Source organism: Montipora foliosa, unplaced genomic scaffold (genome assembly GCF_036669935.1).
Source record: "Montipora foliosa isolate CH-2021 unplaced genomic scaffold, ASM3666993v2 scaffold_6, whole genome shotgun sequence".
In the NCBI taxonomy this organism is placed as follows: domain Eukaryota; kingdom Metazoa; phylum Cnidaria; class Anthozoa; order Scleractinia; family Acroporidae; genus Montipora; species Montipora foliosa.
Genome location: NW_027179807.1, coordinates 51,894 through 77,745, shown reverse-complemented (window position 1 = coordinate 77,745; position 25,852 = coordinate 51,894). Strand labels below are relative to the sequence as shown.

The following is a 25,852-nucleotide window of genomic DNA, read 5'->3' as shown; positions in this document are numbered from 1 at the left end:
AGTGTAAATCACACCATGAGCTACCTTCCAGGAGAAATCAACAACAAAGCGGTCAAAATCAAAGAAGTGGAACTGGCGCCACGTATCATACCAGTAAAGGTCCCCAAAGGAGGGAAAGAACTTAACTACACAGTGCGGTGTGACAGAGGAACAGGATAAAAGAAACTGGTAACCGACTTTGGCAGAGAAAAAAAGCCACGGAGGCGACAACGTGAGGGTCAGAGGATGCGAAAACCAAAGTTCCCCGGGAGGGGGAAAAAGAGCCACCAAGCGACTCCCAGGCCAAAAGCAAAGAGGAGTAAAATGGCGGTAACAGGGACCTGTCGAAGGCAGCGGGACGGGAGAAAACATCAAGAGAGGAGGCAGCAAAACACGATTGAAACCAGTACGACACAAAGGAGGACCAGCTTGACGAGGACAAAGTAGACCGTTTGACCCACTGACCCAGAAGCGACCAAACCTTGAGCTTAATGTCCACCACCGAGAAACCTCCCAGCGATGTGGGCTGAACGACCACAGCACGTGCAACGAGCTCCCGCTTGGTTTTCCAGAAGAATGAGAAAACAAGGGAGTTAAGTTCTTTAAGTACCCAGGGGGGCATGTGGACCAGGGATGCCACATACCAAACCCTGGCGAGGGCCAGGCAATTGATGACCAAAGCCTTGCCATGAAAAGACAAGGAGCGCTGACGCCAGGAGGAGAGGACGCGTTCCACAGCCTCTATCCGAGGCCGCCAATTAGTTCATCAATGTCATGCGGGCCAATGAAGACTCCGAGGATTTTAAGCTTAGAAGATGTCCAGTCGAGAGGGACAGGGGGGTCAGTTCGGCCAGCCCAAGACCCCAGCCACAAGCCGCGAGACTTTGTCAGGTTGAGCTTGGATCCAGAACCAAGCTCATACCTTGTGTAGGTGTCAAAAACAGCCCTAATGGAGGCATCGGAGGACAAGATGAGCGATGTGTCATCCGCGTACTGGGAAATTGGAGAGAGCGGTGAGGGCAGTCCAGGCAGCAAAGGTCCAGTAATGGCGGGATTTGCTCGAATATTGGCGGCCAAGACCTCAGCGACCATAACATACAGCAAAGGTGCGAGGGGGCAGCCTTGACGCACCCCCCGTGTGAGACTGAAAAAGTTTGAGACATGACCGTTAACAATGACAGCACTCTGAACAGCATTATAGAAAAGGCGGATCCAGCGCAGAAAGGAGGTTTGGAAACCCATTCTGCAGAGGGTGGCATGCAGAAAGGACCAATCAACGCGATCAAACGCTTTTTCTTGGTCGAGCGAGAGGATGGCACAAGGAGACCCGGATTGCGTGGCGTAATGGACCATGTCTCGGAGATAAGCGACGTTCTCACCAATATAACGACCGGGGACACCACAGGTTTGATCCTCAGCCACCACGGCATGAATAACCTTCAGGAGACGCCCAGCGATGACGCGGGCAGCGAGCTTGTAGTCCACACTAAGGAGGGAAATTGGCCGCCAGTTACGAGGGTTCAGCCGGTCACCCGTCTTAAAGATGAGAGAAATGATGCCTCGACGCTGAGAGAGGCTGAGAGTGCCAGCCTCATAACATGAGTTCAGGACGAGCACGAGGTCCTGTCCGAGCACCGGCCAGAATTTGACATAAAACTCCATAGGGAGGCCATCCAAGCCCGGGGTCTTGCCTCGAGCCATCCCACATAAAGCAGTATAACACTCCTCCGACTGGAGAGGACCATCACACTGTTGAGCCTGGTCGGCGGACAAGGTGGAGGTGAGGGCGTCGAGCAGGGAAAGAGCCACGTCCCCGTCAGTAGGCTCGGCACTAAACAAGTTAGAATAAAAGGAAGCAAAAGCCTGGCATAGGTCCTTTGAACTCGAGACCACTGTGCCATCATCGCATCGAAGTGCTGAAATAAGTCGGTCGGCGGCACGCTTCTTTTCCAGACGGAAGAAAAAGGCCGAGGAGGTTTCACCTTCCTCAACCCATTGGCCCGAGCACGGACTTGGGCTCCCCGAGCTGCCTCGAGGTCTAGGGCAGCAAGGGCAGACAGGGTAGAATGGTACGGCTCAACACAGGAGGTGAAACCGGCATCAACACGGTTCTTAAGATGCCCAGCTAGTCGGCCAAGGAGGTCTCGACACTGCGATGTTTTCTTTCGAGCGCTCAGCGCAATATTTAATTGTGAGGCCTTTGATTTGGCTCTTGCCCTTATCCCACCACTTAGCTAGTGACGGGAAGGACAGCATGGACTGCCTCCAAACGGACCAAAAATTAGTGATATGCTGGATATAGTCCTCATCATTGAGGACAGAAATGTTGAGCTTCCAGAAACTGTCCCAGGAGCAGCAATGTCTGGGACACTACAAGAAAGCACCACACCACAGTGATCCGAAAACGGACAAGGAATAATATCGCAAGTCAAGACTGATGGTAACAGGAGTACGGGGCACCAATGAGATCAATACGGGAGGCCATAAGGCCGTCTGAGCGAGTCCAAGAGAAGGCAGAATCGGAAGGATGCAGGTGCCTCCAAATGTCCAGACAACAGCAGGAGTCAAAAAGACGTTTTAAGGTAGCAGTACTTTCGCGGGAAGTGTCAGAGACATTGGAGCCCCGACGATCGAGGGCGCGGTCGAACACAGTGTTAAAGTCCCCGGCAAGGAAGGTCGGATAGGTGGGATCAACCCAAGACGAGACGTCGTCCAGGAAGTCGTCACGGGCTGGGTTGCGATTGGGGGCGTAGAGACAGCAGATACGAAACGGGTGCCCAGAATGGGTAAAGTGGCAAAAAACAACACGCCCAGCGGTGTCACACCAAGAGCTCGTAAGGGTGACCGTGGGGCGGAATAAAATGATGCAACCACAAGAGTGTGCAGAGCCAACAGAAGCAACTGCATTAAAACCAGATGAACGAAACCAGACTGACATTCACTGTCTGAAGAGCAGTGGGCCCTCTTGTAGGCAGACAATGTCAGGGACCTGAGGAAAGGAACGTAACCAGTGCAGAACACCAGCGCGCTTGGACGAGTCCCTGAGACCATTGGTGTTTAAGGAGAGGATAGAGAGAGCCATAACTGAGAAGAAAGAGAGAGACAGCACAACTAGGAGCGACGGCTCCGAACCGGGGCAGGGGGAGCCAAGGAGGGAAGGCCAGAATGAACAGCCCTCCCAGACTCCCTGCCCTTTCCAGACTTCGAGCGGCCGGGGACCGCAGAACCAGGAAGAGGTTTCTTCGCTTTCTTCTTAGACTTGACCTGATCATCAGAGGAAGCCTCAACATCCGAAAGTCCACGCTTAGTGACTGGTGAATCAGTCAGCTCGACCTCGTTAACCATTACGGGAGACAGAGATAGAACCTGTGGGGTATTTACAGGGGTTACATTGATGCCCGTTAAAGGGTCATCGTCACTAAATATACTTTGACTGTATTCAGTCTCATTAACTAGTTCATTATCATTCGTATCCATTTCTTTTCCATTATTACTATTATCCATTTCCATTTCTTTTCCATTAACTACAGCATTATTTGTCATTTCTTTTCCAGTAACTACATTATTACTATTATCCATTTCCATTTCTTTTCCATTAACTATAGTAGTATTGTCCATTACACCAACTACGTTACTACTAGTGTTAACATTGTATTACTCTGTGGCGCAGCCAAACCATCAGACGCAGCGGCGGGGGAGGCAGCCACCTGCACGCGCGTCGAGGACCCACCATTACCGTTTTAGGGAGGGCCGCACCCTCCTTAACATTTACTGGTGGCAGGAGAGGCCATGGGTGGAGTACCAGGGGGGATAACTCATTGTCCCTGAGGTCGGTGTGGGAACCCCAACTTGAAATACCAGGTTGCGTGGGGGCAGGAGGACGAAGGGTTACCCCCTCGTCCCCAGAGTCCTCATGGTCAGAGCTTGCAGGAGAAGTGGGAAGGTCCTCAGGACCAGAACTGACATCCAGGAGGGGAGGCAGCGACTCCGGGGGAGTGGCACCAACAACAAGTGAAGCGGACGGATGGGCGGGGGTCGCAGGCGAAGATGGTGGGTTCCCCCAGGCATTGGGGGGGTTGGGCAATCCCTGGCCATGTGACCAGGCTCCCGACACCTGCGGCACTTCCCGCGCAAGTCACAGTTTTTGGTGAGGTGTTCCCCACGACAGATATCACATTCGGCCGGCTGACCCACATACCACACCTTACATTTATATCCAGCAATGTCCAGATTACGAGGGATCCGGCCAGAACGAACCATTTTGATGATACGGGCTCCAGTGCAGATTGCAGGGTCACCCGGGTAATGCTGGTGCCTTATCGTCTCCACCTTCCCGTACGAGGAAAAGTAGGGCCGGAGGCGATCATCACTCTCCTCAAAGGGATAGTGATACAACATAACATTTTGAGCTCGAGGCCCAGCATACATGACTTTGCACTTAGCACCAGCTAAAGTGACAAAATCATAACCTTCAACAATATTTTTACATTTTGGGTCAGCGAAAGTAATCTGAACCAGTTTTACGGGAACAAACTGAATACTGTCAATCACAAAGGGGGTGAACTTTCCCTTGATGGCTGTAACAAGTTCCGCCCTGGGAACAGAGGTTGGAACATCGGAAAGGTCGAGGACTACTGTCCTCTTAAAGGCCGCAAGAGGCATGATGAAAAGGGAAAAAGAGAAAAAACAGTCCCCCCGGAAAGCAAAGCTCCCAGGAAGGGAACAGAAAGACTGGCTACCCTGGGTTATGGCAGGACGCCAAGCATAAGTCCCCAGGAGGGTCACCAGTAAAACTCAGGAATCAAAAATCTTACCACAAATCCCAAAAACGCTTGTCCCCACACTCCAATTCCAATACGGAACTTACGCGTACCACAAGGAAAGGCACGAACCTGGCAGATAATAAAAACCCGCGTCAGGTAAGTATGCCTTTTCAACCTCTCCGGAACCGCAAAAACGCAACTTGTCTGCGCATACCATGTGGTAATGGGGGTCACGTGCTCCTCGTCCTGTCGTGTCGTGCTGTCCACTCGCTGCTATGCTACCTAGAAAAGAGAAGAGAAATGTGAAGGTTGGTTGCTTGGTCATTTGTTCTGCTTTCACTTGATTATTTCTTCCCCAGAGGGAAGTGGGCCACGCTCGGAGGTAGTGCTATACCGAGGCAACCCGTGGCCGGGACGAGGCAAGCCTCTTTTCCACGGCCCAGTTCCAAAAATCAGTTTAATATATGAGCTGCTCGATGAGCAGCGTATCAGATATTAAGCTGATAAGAACAGATACTACACTTGATCTTAGCCAAAAGGCCGAGAAGCGATGCCCGTAAATGCTCACAGCGGACAAGGTGCTCCCAGTCTCATGGCCACGAGATATGGTGGTCCGATTACAATCCGTGCCAAGGAAGGAATGCCCAAAGCCAACCTGAAAGCGAGGCGCACACAACGATCGCCCTTGTACAGTGGGCAGCAGGACCAGCATTGCATGGCACTTGCGTTGACGGCAAGAGGACAAATGCACATTGTGCTTGCTCTGACCTCGTTTTTATTTTCCCTTATAACAAAGTTAATTTTCACGGCGAATTACTTGTCTACGACCATACCACAGGGAAAACACCGGTTCTCGTCCGATCACCGAAGTTAAGCCCTGTCGGGCGGGGTTAGTACTTGGATGGGAGACCGCCTGGGAATACCCCGTGTTGTAGGCTTCCCTTTTTCCTTCTGTACACTTGATTATCTCAAAAAATCTCAGTTTCCTTTAATGAAAGAACATTCCAAACCAGGTTTTTTGAACACAACATGCCAACGATATGTCAAAGATGAGACATACAACAAAAACAAAATAGTTCACACGAGAAAGTGGAACTTGTATTCCCAAGGGAGCGCGTGCGCGCGAGATCTTATCAATCCAACGTTTATGACATGAAACGTATCTTTTCGTGTGAGCAAAGAACAGGATACGACAAGTAAAAAATGCATGCACTGTTATGCATTAGATGGAAGTTAACCTAGCCCGGATGATATGCATACAACGAAGGCTACAACACTACAACATTGATCCTGCGAAAACGTGACTTACGTGACGTAGCGCACTTCAAAGTCTTACTGTTCCCTGCTCAACACGGACAGTACGTATTCAAAGGGCCGATAAGACACTATCCTGACCATGAAAGATTTACTTTTTATGATAACAATCCAATTAACTGATAACATAGAGAAACCACAAAGTGTTGGCCACAGAAATGTAACGCCAACTGATCTGGCGGGTCCTCAGTTACTCAATGCAAAACGGGCTCTCCAGAACGCAACATAACACAACGCAAAAGAAATCTATCGCGATGGAGCAGTACAAACACACATCCACTTACGTTTTCGAAACGATGCACGAGGATAAGAGCTCGACCCGCTGGCATTTTCTTGTCTCACTCGTCTATCGATGGAAATCGATGCGGCTGAAATAAACACGTCCTCTCGCTCTCTCTACGGCCAAGAATGAAAGAAATAAAATCACAGTTTTGCAGTGCACCAAGTACGGAACATTCACCTACAATTTCAGCAGTGGAATTCACAAATACAACTCACCTTCCTTAGTCCTTACACCGCCACCGCATCTCCTTCCCTGCCCTGCCTGAAACGTTACCAACAAACCTTCCCATTAGCCAACTTTGCCACCGGGGTTTGGTGCGGGGACTAGCGCGAACGCAGGTCCCCACTACCAGAAATTATACGCTCGAGTTACCCACATTTGGGGTAATCGCAAGGGTCAACCCAATCGAAGTGCAATGAAAGAGCCTCACCTTGAGAGGACTGCCTCCCTGATCACAGTGCCTCCCGCGTCAGGTAAGTATGCCTTTTCAACCTCTCCGGAACCGCAAAACGCAACTTGTCTGCGCATACCATGTGGTAATGGGGGTCACGTGCTCCTCGTCCTGTCGTGTCGTGCTGTCCACTCGCTGCTATGCTACCTAGAAAAGAGAAGAGAATGTGAAGGTTGGTTGCTTGGTCATTTGTTCTGCTTTCACTTGATTATTTCTTCCCCAGAGGGAAGTGGGCCACGCTCGGAGGTAGTGCTATACCGAGGCAACCCGTGGCCGGGACGAGGCAAGCCTCTTTTCCACGGCCCAGTTCCAAAAATCAGTTTAATATATGAGCTGCTCGATGAGCAGCGGTGAATGGCAGACCAAAGGTCACCAGTCGACAGACTCATCCAACGCCTGAGGCATTGGTCACCAGTATTAGGCGACAGAGGCGAAATAAAACTAAGCAAATCAGGTGGTACAGAGGGTGAATTAAGCAGGTGGCCCGAAGCGAAAAACGAGCTTGTTGGAAACATAGAGGCGATGACTCCATCCGCCCCCCACTGGCGGGCAAAATAACGTCGACGTCTCCGGGTTGAAAAACGCTTGAAGAGCAAGGGGAGGTGGAACTTGACACGGGCCTTTGCTCCCTCAATGACGGCGAGGGCCCCAGGTTGACAGAACGAAAGCGGTAGTCATTGCGGGCCAGCCAGATGTGAAACTTACAGGCACACAACAGGTAACTGAAGACTTTGGGCACTGCGTGAAGCTCAGTGGAATTGAAACCAAAAAGTAAATGGCGACGCTCAAGCACAGGACACATAGGCGAGAAATGAAAAAGGAGGGACTGTAGCCAACCAACAACACTTTGAGCAAGGGGACACACAAAGAGCAAATGCGACAGTGACTCGACGACAGGACCACAAAAACAAGCGGAGGAGACAGATAAACCAAAAGAGAGAAGACGCTCAGCAGTGTAAATCACACCATGAGCTACCTTCCAGGAGAAATCAACAACAAAGCGGTCAAAATCAAAGAAGTGGAACTGGCGCCACGTATCATACCAGTAAAGGTCCCCAAAGGAGGGAAAGAACTTAACTACACAGTGCGGTGTGACAGAGGAACAGGATAAAAGAAACTGGTAACCGACTTTGGCAGAGAAAAAAAGCCACGGAGGCGACAACGTGAGGGTCAGAGGATGCGAAAACCAAAGTTCCCCGGGAGGGGGAAAAAGAGCCACCAAGCGACTCCCAGGCCAAAAGCAAAGAGGAGTAAAATGGCGGTAACAGGGACCTGTCGAAGGCAGCGGGACGGGAGAAAACATCAAGAGAGGAGGCAGCAAAACACGATTGAAACCAGTACGACACAAAGGAGGACCAGCTTGACGAGGACAAAGTAGACCGTTTGACCCACTGACCCAGAAGCGACCAAACCTTGAGCTTAATGTCCACCACCGAGAAACCTCCCAGCGATGTGGGCTGAACGACCACAGCACGTGCAACGAGCTCCCGCTTGGTTTTCCAGAAGAATGAGAAAACAAGGGAGTTAAGTTCTTTAAGTACCCAGGGGGGCATGTGGACCAGGGATGCCACATACCAAACCCTGGCGAGGGCCAGGCAATTGATGACCAAAGCCTTGCCATGAAAAGACAAGGAGCGCTGACGCCAGGAGGAGAGGACGCGTTCCACAGCCTCTATCCGAGGCCGCCAATTAGTTCATCAATGTCATGCGGGCCAATGAAGACTCCGAGGATTTTAAGCTTAGAAGATGTCCAGTCGAGAGGGACAGGGGGGTCAGTTCGGCCAGCCCAAGACCCCAGCCACAAGCCGCGAGACTTTGTCAGGTTGAGCTTGGATCCAGAACCAAGCTCATACCTTGTGTAGGTGTCAAAAACAGCCCTAATGGAGGCATCGGAGGACAAGATGAGCGATGTGTCATCCGCGTACTGGGAAATTGGAGAGAGCGGTGAGGGCAGTCCAGGCAGCAAAGGTCCAGTAATGGCGGGATTTGCTCGAATATTGGCGGCCAAGACCTCAGCGACCATAACATACAGCAAAGGTGCGAGGGGGCAGCCTTGACGCACCCCCCGTGTGAGACTGAAAAAGTTTGAGACATGACCGTTAACAATGACAGCACTCTGAACAGCATTATAGAAAAGGCGGATCCAGCGCAGAAAGGAGGTTTGGAAACCCATTCTGCAGAGGGTGGCATGCAGAAAGGACCAATCAACGCGATCAAACGCTTTTTCTTGGTCGAGCGAGAGGATGGCACAAGGAGACCCGGATTGCGTGGCGTAATGGACCATGTCTCGGAGATAAGCGACGTTCTCACCAATATAACGACCGGGGACACCACAGGTTTGATCCTCAGCCACCACGGCATGAATAACCTTCAGGAGACGCCCAGCGATGACGCGGGCAGCGAGCTTGTAGTCCACACTAAGGAGGGAAATTGGCCGCCAGTTACGAGGGTTCAGCCGGTCACCCGTCTTAAAGATGAGAGAAATGATGCCTCGACGCTGAGAGAGGCTGAGAGTGCCAGCCTCATAACATGAGTTCAGGACGAGCACGAGGTCCTGTCCGAGCACCGGCCAGAATTTGACATAAAACTCCATAGGGAGGCCATCCAAGCCCGGGGTCTTGCCTCGAGCCATCCCACATAAAGCAGTATAACACTCCTCCGACTGGAGAGGACCATCACACTGTTGAGCCTGGTCGGCGGACAAGGTGGAGGTGAGGGCGTCGAGCAGGGAAAGAGCCACGTCCCCGTCAGTAGGCTCGGCACTAAACAAGTTAGAATAAAAGGAAGCAAAAGCCTGGCATAGGTCCTTTGAACTCGAGACCACTGTGCCATCATCGCATCGAAGTGCTGAAATAAGTCGGTCGGCGGCACGCTTCTTTTCCAGACGGAAGAAAAAGGCCGAGGAGGTTTCACCTTCCTCAACCCATTGGCCCGAGCACGGACTTGGGCTCCCCGAGCTGCCTCGAGGTCTAGGGCAGCAAGGGCAGACAGGGTAGAATGGTACGGCTCAACACAGGAGGTGAAACCGGCATCAACACGGTTCTTAAGATGCCCAGCTAGTCGGCCAAGGAGGTCTCGACACTGCGATGTTTTCTTTCGAGCGCTCAGCGCAATATTTAATTGTGAGGCCTTTGATTTGGCTCTTGCCCTTATCCCACCACTTAGCTAGTGACGGGAAGGACAGCATGGACTGCCTCCAAACGGACCAAAAATTAGTGATATGCTGGATATAGTCCTCATCATTGAGGACAGAAATGTTGAGCTTCCAGAAACTGTCCCAGGAGCAGCAATGTCTGGGACACTACAAGAAAGCACCACACCACAGTGATCCGAAAACGGACAAGGAATAATATCGCAAGTCAAGACTGATGGTAACAGGAGTACGGGGCACCAATGAGATCAATACGGGAGGCCATAAGGCCGTCTGAGCGAGTCCAAGAGAAGGCAGAATCGGAAGGATGCAGGTGCCTCCAAATGTCCAGACAACAGCAGGAGTCAAAAAGACGTTTTAAGGTAGCAGTACTTTCGCGGGAAGTGTCAGAGACATTGGAGCCCCGACGATCGAGGGCGCGGTCGAACACAGTGTTAAAGTCCCCGGCAAGGAAGGTCGGATAGGTGGGATCAACCCAAGACGAGACGTCGTCCAGGAAGTCGTCACGGGCTGGGTTGCGATTGGGGGCGTAGAGACAGCAGATACGAAACGGGTGCCCAGAATGGGTAAAGTGGCAAAAAACAACACGCCCAGCGGTGTCACACCAAGAGCTCGTAAGGGTGACCGTGGGGCGGAATAAAATGATGCAACCACAAGAGTGTGCAGAGCCAACAGAAGCAACTGCATTAAAACCAGATGAACGAAACCAGACTGACATTCACTGTCTGAAGAGCAGTGGGCCCTCTTGTAGGCAGACAATGTCAGGGACCTGAGGAAAGGAACGTAACCAGTGCAGAACACCAGCGCGCTTGGACGAGTCCCTGAGACCATTGGTGTTTAAGGAGAGGATAGAGAGAGCCATAACTGAGAAGAAAGAGAGAGACAGCACAACTAGGAGCGACGGCTCCGAACCGGGGCAGGGGGAGCCAAGGAGGGAAGGCCAGAATGAACAGCCCTCCCAGACTCCCTGCCCTTTCCAGACTTCGAGCGGCCGGGGACCGCAGAACCAGGAAGAGGTTTCTTCGCTTTCTTCTTAGACTTGACCTGATCATCAGAGGAAGCCTCAACATCCGAAAGTCCACGCTTAGTGACTGGTGAATCAGTCAGCTCGACCTCGTTAACCATTACGGGAGACAGAGATAGAACCTGTGGGGTATTTACAGGGGTTACATTGATGCCCGTTAAAGGGTCATCGTCACTAAATATACTTTGACTGTATTCAGTCTCATTAACTAGTTCATTATCATTCGTATCCATTTCTTTTCCATTATTACTATTATCCATTTCCATTTCTTTTCCATTAACTACAGCATTATTTGTCATTTCTTTTCCAGTAACTACATTATTACTATTATCCATTTCCATTTCTTTTCCATTAACTATAGTAGTATTGTCCATTACACCAACTACGTTACTACTAGTGTTAACATTGTATTACTCTGTGGCGCAGCCAAACCATCAGACGCAGCGGCGGGGGAGGCAGCCACCTGCACGCGCGTCGAGGACCCACCATTACCGTTTTAGGGAGGGCCGCACCCTCCTTAACATTTACTGGTGGCAGGAGAGGCCATGGGTGGAGTACCAGGGGGGATAACTCATTGTCCCTGAGGTCGGTGTGGGAACCCCAACTTGAAATACCAGGTTGCGTGGGGGCAGGAGGACGAAGGGTTACCCCCTCGTCCCCAGAGTCCTCATGGTCAGAGCTTGCAGGAGAAGTGGGAAGGTCCTCAGGACCAGAACTGACATCCAGGAGGGGAGGCAGCGACTCCGGGGGAGTGGCACCAACAACAAGTGAAGCGGACGGATGGGCGGGGGTCGCAGGCGAAGATGGTGGGTTCCCCCAGGCATTGGGGGGGTTGGGCAATCCCTGGCCATGTGACCAGGCTCCCGACACCTGCGGCACTTCCCGCGCAAGTCACAGTTTTTGGTGAGGTGTTCCCCACGACAGATATCACATTCGGCCGGCTGACCCACATACCACACCTTACATTTATATCCAGCAATGTCCAGATTACGAGGGATCCGGCCAGAACGAACCATTTTGATGATACGGGCTCCAGTGCAGATTGCAGGGTCACCCGGGTAATGCTGGTGCCTTATCGTCTCCACCTTCCCGTACGAGGAAAAGTAGGGCCGGAGGCGATCATCACTCTCCTCAAAGGGATAGTGATACAACATAACATTTTGAGCTCGAGGCCCAGCATACATGACTTTGCACTTAGCACCAGCTAAAGTGACAAAATCATAACCTTCAACAATATTTTTACATTTTGGGTCAGCGAAAGTAATCTGAACCAGTTTTACGGGAACAAACTGAATACTGTCAATCACAAAGGGGGTGAACTTTCCCTTGATGGCTGTAACAAGTTCCGCCCTGGGAACAGAGGTTGGAACATCGGAAAGGTCGAGGACTACTGTCCTCTTAAAGGCCGCAAGAGGCATGATGAAAAGGGAAAAAGAGAAAAAACAGTCCCCCCGGAAAGCAAAGCTCCCAGGAAGGGAACAGAAAGACTGGCTACCCTGGGTTATGGCAGGACGCCAAGCATAAGTCCCCAGGAGGGTCACCAGTAAAACTCAGGAATCAAAAATCTTACCACAAATCCCAAAAACGCTTGTCCCCACACTCCAATTCCAATACGGAACTTACGCGTACCACAAGGAAAGGCACGAACCTGGCAGATAATAAAAACCCGCGTCAGGTAAGTATGCCTTTTCAACCTCTCCGGAACCGCAAAAACGCAACTTGTCTGCGCATACCATGTGGTAATGGGGGTCACGTGCTCCTCGTCCTGTCGTGTCGTGCTGTCCACTCGCTGCTATGCTACCTAGAAAAGAGAAGAGAAATGTGAAGGTTGGTTGCTTGGTCATTTGTTCTGCTTTCACTTGATTATTTCTTCCCCAGAGGGAAGTGGGCCACGCTCGGAGGTAGTGCTATACCGAGGCAACCCGTGGCCGGGACGAGGCAAGCCTCTTTTCCACGGCCCAGTTCCAAAAATCAGTTTAATATATGAGCTGCTCGATGAGCAGCGTATCAGATATTAAGCTGATAAGAACAGATACTACACTTGATCTTAGCCAAAAGGCCGAGAAGCGATGCCCGTAAATGCTCACAGCGGACAAGGTGCTCCCAGTCTCATGGCCACGAGATATGGTGGTCCGATTACAATCCGTGCCAAGGAAGGAATGCCCAAAGCCAACCTGAAAGCGAGGCGCACACAACGATCGCCCTTGTACAGTGGGCAGCAGGACCAGCATTGCATGGCACTTGCGTTGACGGCAAGAGGACAAATGCACATTGTGCTTGCTCTGACCTCGTTTTTATTTTCCCTTATAACAAAGTTAATTTTCACGGCGAATTACTTGTCTACGACCATACCACAGGGAAAACACCGGTTCTCGTCCGATCACCGAAGTTAAGCCCTGTCGGGCGGGGTTAGTACTTGGATGGGAGACCGCCTGGGAATACCCCGTGTTGTAGGCTTCCCTTTTTCCTTCTGTACACTTGATTATCTCAAAAAATCTCAGTTTCCTTTAATGAAAGAACATTCCAAACCAGGTTTTTTGAACACAACATGCCAACGATATGTCAAAGATGAGACATACAACAAAAACAAAATAGTTCACACGAGAAAGTGGAACTTGTATTCCCAAGGGAGCGCGTGCGCGCGAGATCTTATCAATCCAACGTTTATGACATGAAACGTATCTTTTCGTGTGAGCAAAGAACAGGATACGACAAGTAAAAAATGCATGCACTGTTATGCATTAGATGGAAGTTAACCTAGCCCCCCGATGATATGCATACAAACGAAGGCTCCAAACACTACAACATTGATCCTGCGAAACCGTGACTTACGTGACGTAGCGCACTTCAAAGTCTTACTGTTCCCTGCTCAACACGGACAGTACGTATTCAAAGGGCCGATAAGACACTATCCTGACCATGAAAGATTTACTTTTTATGATAACAATCCAATTAACTGATAACATAGAGAAACCACAAAGTGTTGGCCACAGAAATGTAACGCCAACTGATCTGGCGGGTCCTCAGTTACTCAATGCAAAACGGGCTCTCCAGAACGCAACATAACACAACGCAAAAGAAATCTATCGCGATGGAGCAGTACAAACACACATCCACTTACGTTTTCGAAACGATGCACGAGGATAAGAGCTCGACCCGCTGGCATTTTCTTGTCTCACTCGTCTATCGATGGAAATCGATGCGGCTGAAATAAACACGTCCTCTCGCTCTCTCTACGGCCAAGAATGAAAGAAATAAAATCACAGTTTTGCAGTGCACCAAGTACGGAACATTCACCTACAATTTCAGCAGTGGAATTCACAAATACAACTCACCTTCCTTAGTCCTTACACCGCCACCGCATCTCCTTCCCTGCCCTGCCTGAAACGTTACCAACAAACCTTCCCATTAGCCAACTTTGCCACCGGGGTTTGGTGCGGGGACTAGCGCGAACGCAGGTCCCCACTACCAGAAATTATACGCTCGAGTTACCCACATTTGGGGTAATCGCAAGGGTCAACCCAATCGAAGTGCAATGAAAGAGCCTCACCTTGAGAGGACTGCCTCCCTGATCACAGTGCCTCCCGCGTCAGGTAAGTATGCCTTTTCAACCTCTCCGGAACCGCAAAACGCAACTTGTCTGCGCATACCATGTGGTAATGGGGGTCACGTGCTCCTCGTCCTGTCGTGTCGTGCTGTCCACTCGCTGCTATGCTACCTAGAAAAGAGAAGAGAATGTGAAGGTTGGTTGCTTGGTCATTTGTTCTGCTTTCACTTGATTATTTCTTCCCCAGAGGGAAGTGGGCCACGCTCGGAGGTAGTGCTATACCGAGGCAACCCGTGGCCGGGACGAGGCAAGCCTCTTTTCCACGGCCCAGTTCCAAAAATCAGTTTAATATATGAGCTGCTCGATGAGCAGCGGTGAATGGCAGACCAAAGGTCACCAGTCGACAGACTCATCCAACGCCTGAGGCATTGGTCACCAGTATTAGGCGACAGAGGCGAAATAAAACTAAGCAAATCAGGTGGTACAGAGGGTGAATTAAGCAGGTGGCCCGAAGCGAAAAACGAGCTTGTTGGAAACATAGAGGCGATGACTCCATCCGCCCCCCACTGGCGGGCAAAATAACGTCGACGTCTCCGGGTTGAAAAACGCTTGAAGAGCAAGGGGAGGTGGAACTTGACACGGGCCTTTGCTCCCTCAATGACGGCGAGGGCCCCAGGTTGACAGAACGAAAGCGGTAGTCATTGCGGGCCAGCCAGATGTGAAACTTACAGGCACACAACAGGTAACTGAAGACTTTGGGCACTGCGTGAAGCTCAGTGGAATTGAAACCAAAAAGTAAATGGCGACGCTCAAGCACAGGACACATAGGCGAGAAATGAAAAAGGAGGGACTGTAGCCAACCAACAACACTTTGAGCAAGGGGACACACAAAGAGCAAATGCGACAGTGACTCGACGACAGGACCACAAAAACAAGCGGAGGAGACAGATAAACCAAAAGAGAGAAGACGCTCAGCAGTGTAAATCACACCATGAGCTACCTTCCAGGAGAAATCAACAACAAAGCGGTCAAAATCAAAGAAGTGGAACTGGCGCCACGTATCATACCAGTAAAGGTCCCCAAAGGAGGGAAAGAACTTAACTACACAGTGCGGTGTGACAGAGGAACAGGATAAAAGAAACTGGTAACCGACTTTGGCAGAGAAAAAAAGCCACGGAGGCGACAACGTGAGGGTCAGAGGATGCGAAAACCAAAGTTCCCCGGGAGGGGGAAAAAGAGCCACCAAGCGACTCCCAGGCCAAAAGCAAAGAGGAGTAAAATGGCGGTAACAGGGACCTGTCGAAGGCAGCGGGACGGGAGAAAACATCAAGAGAGGAGGCAGCAAAACACGATTGAAACCAGTACGACACAAAGGAGGACCAGCTTGACGAGGACAAAGTAGACCGTTTGACCCACTGACCCAGAAGCGACCAAACCTTGAGCTTAATGTCCACCACCGAGAAACCTCCCAGCGATGTGGGCTGAACGACCACAGCACGTGCAACGAGCTCCCGCTTGGTTTTCCAGAAGAATGAGAAAACAAGGGAGTTAAGTTCTTTAAGTACCCAGGGGGGCATGTGGACCAGGGATGCCACATACCAAACCCTGGCGAGGGCCAGGCAATTGATGACCAAAGCCTTGCCATGAAAAGACAAGGAGCGCTGACGCCAGGAGGAGAGGACGCGTTCCACAGCCTCTATCCGAGGCCGCCAATTAGTTCATCAATGTCATGCGGGCCAATGAAGACTCCGAGGATTTTAAGCTTAGAAGATGTCCAGTCGAGAGGGACAGGGGGGTCAGTTCGGCCAGCCCAAGACCCCAGCCACAAGCCGCGAGACTTTGTCAGGTTGAGCTTGGATCCAGAACCAAGCTCATACCTTGTGTAGGTGTCAAAAACAGCCCTAATGGAGGCATCGGAGGACAAGATGAGCGATGTGTCATCCGCGTACTGGGAAATTGGAGAGAGCGGTGAGGGCAGTCCAGGCAGCAAAGGTCCAGTAATGGCGGGATTTGCTCGAATATTGGCGGCCAAGACCTCAGCGACCATAACATACAGCAAAGGTGCGAGGGGGCAGCCTTGACGCACCCCCCGTGTGAGACTGAAAAAGTTTGAGACATGACCGTTAACAATGACAGCACTCTGAACAGCATTATAGAAAAGGCGGATCCAGCGCAGAAAGGAGGTTTGGAAACCCATTCTGCAGAGGGTGGCATGCAGAAAGGACCAATCAACGCGATCAAACGCTTTTTCTTGGTCGAGCGAGAGGATGGCACAAGGAGACCCGGATTGCGTGGCGTAATGGACCATGTCTCGGAGATAAGCGACGTTCTCACCAATATAACGACCGGGGACACCACAGGTTTGATCCTCAGCCACCACGGCATGAATAACCTTCAGGAGACGCCCAGCGATGACGCGGGCAGCGAGCTTGTAGTCCACACTAAGGAGGGAAATTGGCCGCCAGTTACGAGGGTTCAGCCGGTCACCCGTCTTAAAGATGAGAGAAATGATGCCTCGACGCTGAGAGAGGCTGAGAGTGCCAGCCTCATAACATGAGTTCAGGACGAGCACGAGGTCCTGTCCGAGCACCGGCCAGAATTTGACATAAAACTCCATAGGGAGGCCATCCAAGCCCGGGGTCTTGCCTCGAGCCATCCCACATAAAGCAGTATAACACTCCTCCGACTGGAGAGGACCATCACACTGTTGAGCCTGGTCGGCGGACAAGGTGGAGGTGAGGGCGTCGAGCAGGGAAAGAGCCACGTCCCCGTCAGTAGGCTCGGCACTAAACAAGTTAGAATAAAAGGAAGCAAAAGCCTGGCATAGGTCCTTTGAACTCGAGACCACTGTGCCATCATCGCATCGAAGTGCTGAAATAAGTCGGTCGGCGGCACGCTTCTTTTCCAGACGGAAGAAAAAGGCCGAGGAGGTTTCACCTTCCTCAACCCATTGGCCCGAGCACGGACTTGGGCTCCCCGAGCTGCCTCGAGGTCTAGGGCAGCAAGGGCAGACAGGGTAGAATGGTACGGCTCAACACAGGAGGTGAAACCGGCATCAACACGGTTCTTAAGATGCCCAGCTAGTCGGCCAAGGAGGTCTCGACACTGCGATGTTTTCTTTCGAGCGCTCAGCGCAATATTTAATTGTGAGGCCTTTGATTTGGCTCTTGCCCTTATCCCACCACTTAGCTAGTGACGGGAAGGACAGCATGGACTGCCTCCAAACGGACCAAAAATTAGTGATATGCTGGATATAGTCCTCATCATTGAGGACAGAAATGTTGAGCTTCCAGAAACTGTCCCAGGAGCAGCAATGTCTGGGACACTACAAGAAAGCACCACACCACAGTGATCCGAAAACGGACAAGGAATAATATCGCAAGTCAAGACTGATGGTAACAGGAGTACGGGGCACCAATGAGATCAATACGGGAGGCCATAAGGCCGTCTGAGCGAGTCCAAGAGAAGGCAGAATCGGAAGGATGCAGGTGCCTCCAAATGTCCAGACAACAGCAGGAGTCAAAAAGACGTTTTAAGGTAGCAGTACTTTCGCGGGAAGTGTCAGAGACATTGGAGCCCCGACGATCGAGGGCGCGGTCGAACACAGTGTTAAAGTCCCCGGCAAGGAAGGTCGGATAGGTGGGATCAACCCAAGACGAGACGTCGTCCAGGAAGTCGTCACGGGCTGGGTTGCGATTGGGGGCGTAGAGACAGCAGATACGAAACGGGTGCCCAGAATGGGTAAAGTGGCAAAAAACAACACGCCCAGCGGTGTCACACCAAGAGCTCGTAAGGGTGACCGTGGGGCGGAATAAAATGATGCAACCACAAGAGTGTGCAGAGCCAACAGAAGCAACTGCATTAAAACCAGATGAACGAAACCAGACTGACATTCACTGTCTGAAGAGCAGTGGGCCCTCTTGTAGGCAGACAATGTCAGGGACCTGAGGAAAGGAACGTAACCAGTGCAGAACACCAGCGCGCTTGGACGAGTCCCTGAGACCATTGGTGTTTAAGGAGAGGATAGAGAGAGCCATAACTGAGAAGAAAGAGAGAGACAGCACAACTAGGAGCGACGGCTCCGAACCGGGGCAGGGGGAGCCAAGGAGGGAAGGCCAGAATGAACAGCCCTCCCAGACTCCCTGCCCTTTCCAGACTTCGAGCGGCCGGGGACCGCAGAACCAGGAAGAGGTTTCTTCGCTTTCTTCTTAGACTTGACCTGATCATCAGAGGAAGCCTCAACATCCGAAAGTCCACGCTTAGTGACTGGTGAATCAGTCAGCTCGACCTCGTTAACCATTACGGGAGACAGAGATAGAACCTGTGGGGTATTTACAGGGGTTACATTGATGCCCGTTAAAGGGTCATCGTCACTAAATATACTTTGACTGTATTCAGTCTCATTAACTAGTTCATTATCATTCGTATCCATTTCTTTTCCATTATTACTATTATCCATTTCCATTTCTTTTCCATTAACTACAGCATTATTTGTCATTTCTTTTCCAGTAACTACATTATTACTATTATCCATTTCCATTTCTTTTCCATTAACTATAGTAGTATTGTCCATTACACCAACTACGTTACTACTAGTGTTAACATTGTATTACTCTGTGGCGCAGCCAAACCATCAGACGCAGCGGCGGGGGAGGCAGCCACCTGCACGCGCGTCGAGGACCCACCATTACCGTTTTAGGGAGGGCCGCACCCTCCTTAACATTTACTGGTGGCAGGAGAGGCCATGGGTGGAGTACCAGGGGGGATAACTCATTGTCCCTGAGGTCGGTGTGGGAACCCCAACTTGAAATACCAGGTTGCGTGGGGGCAGGAGGACGAAGGGTTACCCCCTCGTCCCCAGAGTCCTCATGGTCAGAGCTTGCAGGAGAAGTGGGAAGGTCCTCAGGACCAGAACTGACATCCAGGAGGGGAGGCAGCGACTCCGGGGGAGTGGCACCAACAACAAGTGAAGCGGACGGATGGGCGGGGGTCGCAGGCGAAGATGGTGGGTTCCCCCAGGCATTGGGGGGGTTGGGCAATCCCTGGCCATGTGACCAGGCTCCCGACACCTGCGGCACTTCCCGCGCAAGTCACAGTTTTTGGTGAGGTGTTCCCCACGACAGATATCACATTCGGCCGGCTGACCCACATACCACACCTTACATTTATATCCAGCAATGTCCAGATTACGAGGGATCCGGCCAGAACGAACCATTTTGATGATACGGGCTCCAGTGCAGATTGCAGGGTCACCCGGGTAATGCTGGTGCCTTATCGTCTCCACCTTCCCGTACGAGGAAAAGTAGGGCCGGAGGCGATCATCACTCTCCTCAAAGGGATAGTGATACAACATAACATTTTGAGCTCGAGGCCCAGCATACATGACTTTGCACTTAGCACCAGCTAAAGTGACAAAATCATAACCTTCAACAATATTTTTACATTTTGGGTCAGCGAAAGTAATCTGAACCAGTTTTACGGGAACAAACTGAATACTGTCAATCACAAAGGGGGTGAACTTTCCCTTGATGGCTGTAACAAGTTCCGCCCTGGGAACAGAGGTTGGAACATCGGAAAGGTCGAGGACTACTGTCCTCTTAAAGGCCGCAAGAGGCATGATGAAAAGGGAAAAAGAGAAAAAACAGTCCCCCCGGAAAGCAAAGCTCCCAGGAAGGGAACAGAAAGACTGGCTACCCTGGGTTATGGCAGGACGCCAAGCATAAGTCCCCAGGAGGGTCACCAGTAAAACTCAGGAATCAAAAATCTTACCACAAATCCCAAAAACGCTTGTCCCCACACTCCAATTCCAATACGGAACTTACGCGTACCACAAGGAAAGGCACGAACCTGGCAGATAATAAAAACCCGCGTCAGGTAAGTATGCCTTTTCAACCTCTCCGGAACCGCAAAAACGCAACTTGTCTGCGCATACCATGTGGTAATGGGGGTCACGTGCTCCTCGTCCTGTCGTGTCGTGCTGTCCACTCGCTGCTATGCTACCTAGAAAAGAGAAGAGAAATGTGAAGGTTGGTTGCTTGGTCATTTGTTCTGCTTTCACTTGATTATTTCTTCCCCAGAGGGAAGTGGGCCACGCTCGGAGGTAGTGCTATACCGAGGCAACCCGTGGCCGGGACGAGGCAAGCCTCTTTTCCACGGCCCAGTTCCAAAAATCAGTTTAATATATGAGCTGCTCGATGAGCAGCGTATCAGATATTAAGCTGATAAGAACAGATACTACACTTGATCTTAGCCAAAAGGCCGAGAAGCGATGCCCGTAAATGCTCACAGCGGACAAGGTGCTCCCAGTCTCATGGCCACGAGATATGGTGGTCCGATTACAATCCGTGCCAAGGAAGGAATGCCCAAAGCCAACCTGAAAGCGAGGCGCACACAACGATCGCCCTTGTACAGTGGGCAGCAGGACCAGCATTGCATGGCACTTGCGTTGACGGCAAGAGGACAAATGCACATTGTGCTTGCTCTGACCTCGTTTTTATTTTCCCTTATAACAAAGTTAATTTTCACGGCGAATTACTTGTCTACGACCATACCACAGGGAAAACACCGGTTCTCGTCCGATCACCGAAGTTAAGCCCTGTCGGGCGGGGTTAGTACTTGGATGGGAGACCGCCTGGGAATACCCCGTGTTGTAGGCTTCCCTTTTTCCTTCTGTACACTTGATTATCTCAAAAAATCTCAGTTTCCTTTAATGAAAGAACATTCCAAACCAGGTTTTTTGAACACAACATGCCAACGATATGTCAAAGATGAGACATACAACAAAAACAAAATAGTTCACACGAGAAAGTGGAACTTGTATTCCCAAGGGAGCGCGTGCGCGCGAGATCTTATCAATCCAACGTTTATGACATGAAACGTATCTTTTCGTGTGAGCAAAGAACAGGATACGACAAGTAAAAAATGCATGCACTGTTATGCATTAGATGGAAGTTAACCTAGCCCGGATGATATGCATACAACGAAGGCTACAACACTACAACATTGATCCTGCGAAAACGTGACTTACGTGACGTAGCGCACTTCAAAGTCTTACTGTTCCCTGCTCAACACGGACAGTACGTATTCAAAGGGCCGATAAGACACTATCCTGACCATGAAAGATTTACTTTTTATGATAACAATCCAATTAACTGATAACATAGAGAAACCACAAAGTGTTGGCCACAGAAATGTAACGCCAACTGATCTGGCGGGTCCTCAGTTACTCAATGCAAAACGGGCTCTCCAGAACGCAACATAACACAACGCAAAAGAAATCTATCGCGATGGAGCAGTACAAACACACATCCACTTACGTTTTCGAAACGATGCACGAGGATAAGAGCTCGACCCGCTGGCATTTTCTTGTCTCACTCGTCTATCGATGGAAATCGATGCGGCTGAAATAAACACGTCCTCTCGCTCTCTCTACGGCCAAGAATGAAAGAAATAAAATCACAGTTTTGCAGTGCACCAAGTACGGAACATTCACCTACAATTTCAGCAGTGGAATTCACAAATACAACTCACCTTCCTTAGTCCTTACACCGCCACCGCATCTCCTTCCCTGCCCTGCCTGAAACGTTACCAACAAACCTTCCCATTAGCCAACTTTGCCACCGGGGTTTGGTGCGGGGACTAGCGCGAACGCAGGTCCCCACTACCAGAAATTATACGCTCGAGTTACCCACATTTGGGGTAATCGCAAGGGTCAACCCAATCGAAGTGCAATGAAAGAGCCTCACCTTGAGAGGACTGCCTCCCTGATCACAGTGCCTCCCGCGTCAGGTAAGTATGCCTTTTCAACCTCTCCGGAACCGCAAAACGCAACTTGTCTGCGCATACCATGTGGTAATGGGGGTCACGTGCTCCTCGTCCTGTCGTGTCGTGCTGTCCACTCGCTGCTATGCTACCTAGAAAAGAGAAGAGAATGTGAAGGTTGGTTGCTTGGTCATTTGTTCTGCTTTCACTTGATTATTTCTTCCCCAGAGGGAAGTGGGCCACGCTCGGAGGTAGTGCTATACCGAGGCAACCCGTGGCCGGGACGAGGCAAGCCTCTTTTCCACGGCCCAGTTCCAAAAATCAGTTTAATATATGAGCTGCTCGATGAGCAGCGCCGACAAGGTCGCCAGCCAGAAAGACTCATCCTACAAAGGTAGGTACGCCGTGAAACAAGCAACAGCCCGGGACGATAACAGGACTAAAACTGGGACAGAGAAAAACGACCATTGCAAACAGAGCCGATAATGCCAGACGCACCCCACTGACGATGAAAATAACGTAGACGACGGGGGGGACTTAAAACGCTTAAAAAGGAGAGGTAGATTGAACTTGACACGAGAGCGGACCTTTGCGATGACATCGAGGGCACCAGGCGGCACATTACGGAAACGAAAGTCATTCCGAGCGAGCCAGATAAAATACTTACAGACACCTAGGATGTACATGAAAACACGAGGAACTTGACGGATCTCAGCCGGGTCAAAACCAAACAGCACGTGACGGCAAACCAAAGAGGGGGACGAAGACGAAAAACCAAACAATAGAGACTGTAACCATGAAAGCACACTATGAGCAAGAGGGCAGGAGAAAAACAAGTGAGAAGGACATTCAGAGGCAAGACGGCAAAAGCAAGAAGGGTCGACCGAGTACCCAAAACCGACAAGGCGATCGGCAGTGTACAACACGCCATGGGCGACCTTCCAGTTGAGATCGATCACTGGGCGGTCAAGATTGAAGAAGAACAATTGGGACCAGGTCGAAGGCCAGTAGAGTGAGCCATACAAAGGGAAAAACTTGTCAACACAATGGGAATCGGACGATCCTCAGACAGCAAAAAAACAAATAAACAGAATTTGCAGAGATAGAGGAAACAGCAGCAACATGATGAGGAGACAAAGACGCAATGACAAGGGAGGAACGCCGACGGGAAAAGGAACCACCAGCCAAACGCCAAGCAGACAGAAGAGCAGAGTAAAAAGGGGGAAGGGACTTGGAGGAAAAGGCCTCAGGACGGGACAGAACATCAAGAGCAGGGACACCAAAACGAGAATCACACCAAAAGGAAAAGAAATGGACCCAACTACTCGGAGAAACAGTGAAACGCCGAACCCACTGGACAAGGAGCGCAGAAACTTTAAGACGAAGATCAATGACAGAAAAACCACCAGCAGATGTAGGCTGAACAACAACAGCACGAGAAACCAGATCGCGTTTGCCCTTCCAAAAAAACCCAAAAACCAATTTACAAAGCTCGGAAGAAACCCAAGGGGGGACATGAATTAGGGAGGCAATGTACCAAACCCTAGAAAGGGACAAGGCGTTGATGACGAGAGCTCTCCCGCCGTAGGACAGGGAGCGTTGCCTCCAAGAAGCCAGCACATTCTCCACGGCATCAATCCTAGGACGCCAGTTCACTTCCTCCAAATTCCCAGGCCCAATAAAGACGCCCAGCACTTTGATCTTGGCCGAGGTCCAGTCCAGGGTGACAGGGGGGTCAGTCCTGCCAGACCACGAACCGAGCCACAATCCCTTGGATTTGGACTGATTAAGCTTAGCACCAGAACCCCTTTCAAAAAGAGCATAAACTTCAAAAATAGCAGCAATGGCAATATCAGACGTGACGATGAGAGAGGTGTCATCGGCGTACTGCGAGATCGGAGACAGGGCCCGCGGGGCCCCGGGGACAGAAAGACCAATGATACGTGGATTGGCACGAATGTTAACAGCAAGCACTTCAGAAACTAGAACATATAATAATGGAGACAAAGGACAGCCCTGACGCACGCCACGAGACAAAGGAAAAAACCGAGACAGATAACCATTAACAACTACAGAGCTTTGGACAGCAGAATAGAACAGAACAACCCAACGGACAAAAGATGGGCCAAAACCCATCCTCGACAGAGTAGCACACATAAATGACCAATCCCACTCTATCAAAGGCCTTTTCCTGGTCTAAGGAGAGAACGGCAACCGGGATGTCAGATTCCGTGGCAAAGGCAACCACATCACGCAAAAGAGCAACATTCTCGCCAATAAAACCTGCCAGGAACACCGCAGGTCTGATCCTCACTAACAACCAGATGGATAACTTTGAGAAGGCGCCCAGCAATAACACGAGAAGCAAGCTTATAGTCGACGTTAAGAAGGGAGATGGGGCGCCAGTTACGAGCGTCCAACCGATCTCCCTTCTTAAAGATTAAGGATATGAGACCCCGCCGTTGAGACAAAGACATAGAACCAGACAGATAACACGAATTCAAGACCTCCACTAAATCAGACCCAAGAACGTCCCAGAATTTCAAGTAAAACTCCATGGGGAGGCCATCGACCCCGGGGCTTTACGACGAGCCATGCCAACAAGGGCACGATGACACTCCCCAAGAGTCAGAAAGCCCTCACAAAGATCAGCTTGGGCAGATGAAAGGACCAAGGACACATTACTGAGGAGAAAATCTTGAGCAGCGGAATCCGTAGGACAGGCAGTAAAAAGAGAGGAGTAGAAAGTGGCAAACGAAGAACACAGATCAGAAGGTGTTGAAACAATGGACCCATCAGGGTTCCGAAGCGCAGAAACCCACCGGTCAGCAGACCGTTTCTTCTCTAAACGAAAAAAGTACGCCGATGAGACCTCGCCCTCCTCAACCCATCGGACACGTGACCGTACTTGGGCACCTTGAGCAGCCCTGATGTCATAGGCGGAAAGCTGTTCAAGGGTGGATCGATAAACACCTAAAACAGACAGGCAACCAGCATCAAGCCGTGCCTTGAGGTGTGCCGCCAACCTAGCCAACAAATCACGTGACCAAGAATCTTTCTGCGACCGGCGCACACAGTAAGATACCGTAATGCCCTTGATCTTTGCTTTACCGGAATCCCACCACTTGGAAAGAGAGGAAAAACAGAGCTTACAGTCCTTCCAATCGGCCCAAAAGTCAGAAATAAGGCGACAGTACTCCTCCTCCTCCAGGACTGAGGTATTAAGCTTCCAAAGCCCCGGACCAGGAGGAATAACGTCAGGAACAGTGAGAGAGCAGGACACAGCACAATGGTCTGAAAACGGACACGGAAGAATTTCACAAACAGAGACAGACGCAACCCAGACATAAGGACACCCAATTAGATCTATACGGGAGGAGATAGAGCCATCCGCCTTAGTCCAGGTAAAGGCGGAGGAAGACGGATGGAGGTATCTCCAAATATCAATACAACAGACATCGTCAAAAAGACGACCAAAGGGCAACAACACTCTCACGCGAGGTATCACCGACCACGGAGCCCCACACACGGTCAGCAGCGCGATCAAAGACGGTATTAAAATCGCCGGCGAGGAGGGTG

At 50.7% G+C, this 25,852-nt stretch overlaps 11 non-coding genes and 1 pseudogene across 11 annotated transcripts; 3 read left to right on the top strand and 9 right to left on the bottom strand.

The window, feature by feature from the left end:
- Nucleotides 1–5,102: 5,102 nt before the first annotated feature.
- LOC137990120 (U2 spliceosomal RNA) lies at nt 5,103–5,294 on the bottom strand. Its single transcript, XR_011121147.1, has one exon. It is a non-coding gene; the product is annotated as a U2 spliceosomal RNA (small nuclear RNA).
- Nucleotides 5,295–5,561: 267 nt separating this feature from the next.
- On the top strand, nt 5,562–5,680 carry LOC137990092 (5S ribosomal RNA). Its single transcript, XR_011121119.1, has one exon. It is a non-coding gene; the product is annotated as a 5S ribosomal RNA (ribosomal RNA).
- Nucleotides 5,681–6,656: 976 nt separating this feature from the next.
- LOC137990109 (U1 spliceosomal RNA) lies at nt 6,657–6,820 on the bottom strand. The gene has a single exon (XR_011121136.1). It is a non-coding gene; the product is annotated as a U1 spliceosomal RNA (small nuclear RNA).
- Nucleotides 6,821–7,014: 194 nt separating this feature from the next.
- On the bottom strand, nt 7,015–7,205 carry LOC137990136 (U2 spliceosomal RNA). Its single transcript, XR_011121158.1, has one exon. It is a non-coding gene; the product is annotated as a U2 spliceosomal RNA (small nuclear RNA).
- Nucleotides 7,206–12,844: 5,639 nt separating this feature from the next.
- On the bottom strand, nt 12,845–13,036 carry LOC137990118 (U2 spliceosomal RNA). The gene has a single exon (XR_011121145.1). It is a non-coding gene; the product is annotated as a U2 spliceosomal RNA (small nuclear RNA).
- Nucleotides 13,037–13,303: 267 nt separating this feature from the next.
- LOC137990091 (5S ribosomal RNA) lies at nt 13,304–13,422 on the top strand. Its single transcript, XR_011121118.1, has one exon. It is a non-coding gene; the product is annotated as a 5S ribosomal RNA (ribosomal RNA).
- Nucleotides 13,423–14,402: 980 nt separating this feature from the next.
- On the bottom strand, nt 14,403–14,566 carry LOC137990107 (U1 spliceosomal RNA). Its single transcript, XR_011121134.1, has one exon. It is a non-coding gene; the product is annotated as a U1 spliceosomal RNA (small nuclear RNA).
- A 194-nt stretch (nt 14,567–14,760) lies between these two features.
- On the bottom strand, nt 14,761–14,951 carry LOC137990135 (U2 spliceosomal RNA). The gene has a single exon (XR_011121157.1). It is a non-coding gene; the product is annotated as a U2 spliceosomal RNA (small nuclear RNA).
- Nucleotides 14,952–20,590: 5,639 nt separating this feature from the next.
- On the bottom strand, nt 20,591–20,782 carry LOC137990117 (U2 spliceosomal RNA). The gene has a single exon (XR_011121144.1). It is a non-coding gene; the product is annotated as a U2 spliceosomal RNA (small nuclear RNA).
- A 267-nt stretch (nt 20,783–21,049) lies between these two features.
- Nucleotides 21,050–21,168, top strand: LOC137990090 (5S ribosomal RNA). Its single transcript, XR_011121117.1, has one exon. It is a non-coding gene; the product is annotated as a 5S ribosomal RNA (ribosomal RNA).
- A 976-nt stretch (nt 21,169–22,144) lies between these two features.
- On the bottom strand, nt 22,145–22,308 carry LOC137990106 (U1 spliceosomal RNA). Its single transcript, XR_011121133.1, has one exon. It is a non-coding gene; the product is annotated as a U1 spliceosomal RNA (small nuclear RNA).
- Nucleotides 22,309–22,502: 194 nt separating this feature from the next.
- Nucleotides 22,503–22,675, bottom strand: LOC137990130 (U2 spliceosomal RNA; annotated as a pseudogene).
- Between the last annotated feature and the right edge of the window lie 3,177 nt (nt 22,676–25,852).